The sequence below is a fragment of the Triticum aestivum genome, chromosome 5B, assembly GCF_018294505.1.
Source record: "Triticum aestivum cultivar Chinese Spring chromosome 5B, IWGSC CS RefSeq v2.1, whole genome shotgun sequence".
NCBI classification, from domain to species: domain Eukaryota; kingdom Viridiplantae; phylum Streptophyta; class Magnoliopsida; order Poales; family Poaceae; genus Triticum; species Triticum aestivum.
The window spans coordinates 673,313,919-673,317,044 of NC_057807.1; the positions used below are offsets into that span (position 1 = coordinate 673,313,919).

General features: G+C 49.3%; 1 pseudogene; it reads right to left on the reverse strand.

The window, feature by feature from the left end:
- Positions 1-1,511: 1,511 nt before the first annotated feature.
- On the reverse strand, positions 1,512-2,840 carry LOC123115249 (uncharacterized; annotated as a pseudogene).
- Between the last annotated feature and the right edge of the window lie 286 nt (positions 2,841-3,126).

Below are 3,126 nucleotides of genomic sequence, written 5' to 3' on the forward strand. Positions count from 1 at the left end.
AATGCTTTGGTTGGCACTGACTGTTCCAATTTGTGGTTGTCCACGGGTTGGATGTTCATGTTGTGAGTGGCACCATAGCCCATTCGAAACGTTTTCTCGTACCACATGGGAAAATGCTTTGGCTGGATTTGGCTGCCTAGTTTTCCTATCTGTGGCAGTCCAAGCGTTCGCTGTTCATGTTGTGTTTGGCGCCACAGCCCGACCGGAACGTTTTTTCCATATAGTTAGTCGGATTCTCGGGGATTAGAGCTTGTGATGTACCCGCCTCCACTTGCTAACGCACCTACGACTGACACTTAGCCATAATATGTGATGGTTCTTAGTTGGCCATACCATGCCAGCGAGCCCGCTTAATATGTCTCCCCAAAAAGAGATACATATTTTCAGCTCATGCATGCCTCAGGCACAAGGAACGAATAACAAAGGCCCATCAATAACCCCATTCAATCAGATCAGACAATAATTTCAACCAAAAAGGAAAAGCATTAAACCCATCAAAAAATACCAAATGCTATCAAAACAAATAGGCGCAACAAAGGCTCGTGACTCCTTCTAGTTTTAACAAAGCCTAGAGAACAATGCAAACCTCAGCAGAAATAATGCATTTCACTACATAATGGTGTAGCCCCGGCACAGACAATGGTCGTTATGAATTATTTAGACTCACCTTTCTCCGAAGGTGGAGCACCCTCAACATTGTTGTATAAGATCATCGAGCTCCCATCATCATCTATGCTGGTTGTACCCTTCACCAATTCTTCATTTGGTGAACTTTTGGGAACATCGCCCGAAAAATCTTTGGGTAGCAAGGCACATCCATGTTTGTTGAGTGCGCTAGAACCCTCCGGAGCTCCTTCTCCATGACATGGAACCCTAGGTGAAAACAAAGGCGTAATTGTTCGGTATATAGTTGTTAAGGTTATAAATAAAACAAGGCTATGGAAGTTTTGTAGCGCAACTAAAATTATTCCATTGTCCATTTAAATGACCTCATGTGCTAACTATGTTCTGTTGAGTTCCATTTCTAACAACCAACTAGTGTTTGCACATATTATGAAGTACAATTACAGGGCGACATAAAATAAACAACACGTCGATGAGGTATTTACAATAACTCTTCTCAAATAGGATAACATTTACCAGTCCAATAACTGCACTTTGATTAAATGCTCATCACAATACACATCATGACAAAAGATGCCAGGTAATAACTCTCACGTATTGCTATCACTGAACCCCTCAAACACAAAACACACAGTCGGGCTCACGGCCGAACGAAAGAAAGGTAAACACCACTTGCTAACCACCTCCTCGTAGAATAAGTTATGCCGATCTTAACTCATGTCGCAAACCACATAACTCAAAGGGCCCAAAGCAACTAAGGACACATGAAAACCAACAATTGATCCTAAAGAGTACTGAACTAAAGAGAAGTTCCTTTCATCAATGCCATCAATACAAATGTTTGAGCATAGCTCAAAATAGGTGTGGCGTGGAAGAGTAGAGATAGCTCACCTGGTATTGAGGTCATGGCTGAGACGTTCAAAGGTGTCGACAAAGCACCACTCCTTGATAGTATTGGACCCCTTGTCAAGCAGCTGTTGTGCCTCATCTGCTGTTTTCTCCTCCTCTCCCCCCTCCTCACCACCTACCTCCTGACTAGGGGTCGACGATAGCAGATCCTGGTATCCGCCACGGTCCACAGGAGTGTAGAAGCTGACAACTGGAATCAATTTACAGGAGCCACGATCATGACACACCTTCTTCACCCGGTCCGACTGTAGCTCGATTGTGAAGAGGCCAGAAAATGTGTTAGGGAAAATGACATTCGCTCCCTCGGCAAACCCCACCACGATCAGTCTAGTTTCTGCATCCATCCGAGCACCATTTGGGAGCAAATTATCCAAGTGGATTACCCGGTTCAGTACCCATCATGCATCAGTTCCGTCACTCACCTCCCTTGTCCACAGTTTGAGGCGCACATCCAGTTCTTCACAAAGACCCAGGCCACCGCCCTCTGACACCATGAGATTAAATCTCTCTGCATCGTTACCAGACTCGTGGTTTGGTGCGTCGAACTCAGTCAAGCCATGCCTTGCTAAATCGTACTCCAGGATCGACCCAACGTTGGACAAGAAATAGAGCAGGGACCTCCTAATGAGCACGCCACTGGAAGAATTTTCAAAGCTTATCATGAACTCGCTGCGCATCGAGATCAGCTGGCCCCAGGTTCCGTGCTCCGACAAGTATACGCACGCCGACGTGACATACTCCTCATCGGCAGCATCTTCGTCCTCGAAGCAGAAGGCGAAGGCCACGCCGAAAGGGCCTCCGAGGCAGTTGCGGTGGTCGCACCCATCGGCCGCGCAGAAGACGGCATAGGCCAGCTCGAACGGGACGCAGATCTTGAACGCCGGGGGCACCGCTAGGCGCTGCTGGGCGCCCGTGATTGGCTCCCACACGAGGAGCTCCCAGGCGCCCTTGGAGCGGAAGAGGGCGCGGCCGTGGCGGCAGTCGATGGCCCGCCAGGAGTGCCAGTCTGGCGCGGCCAGGGAGAAGGAGGAGGCGACGGTGGGGACGAAGTGGGGGATGCGCTCGTTGTCCCAGTTGTGGAGGAAGCCGAGCACGGGGGCTGCCCCGTGGCGCTTGTGGAGGCGACGTCGGAATCCAGGGCGGGAGGCGGTGTGGCTCCAGGCCTTGCAGATGAGGGAGGCGCGGAGGAGGCAGGCCGGGTCCTCGGGCGGGAGGCGGAAGAGGATCTCTTCGATGAGCTCGCTGGGGAGCTCCGGTGGCGGGGCGCACACGGTGGTTGCTTGGCGGCGCGATAGAGCTGCTCCCATGGTACTTGCTAGGTCTGGACTCCGGCCGTCTCGATCGGTGTTTGAGTGTGTTGTGTTGGGGGGAATGGTGGAATCGACGACATTGGGTATTTTGGATCCACCGTAAATTGCCGTTACTAAAAAGTGTAAGATTAAAAAAACGAAAGAAAGGAAGTTTGTTTTCTATTTTGCACAAAATTTGCTTTTTTTTGAGAGAGAGAGAGGAAATACCTGCCTTATTATTACTTATTTTGTGACTCCATCAGCCACAACAGCAGCTCGAATACAACAAGGAAAAATACTAAAC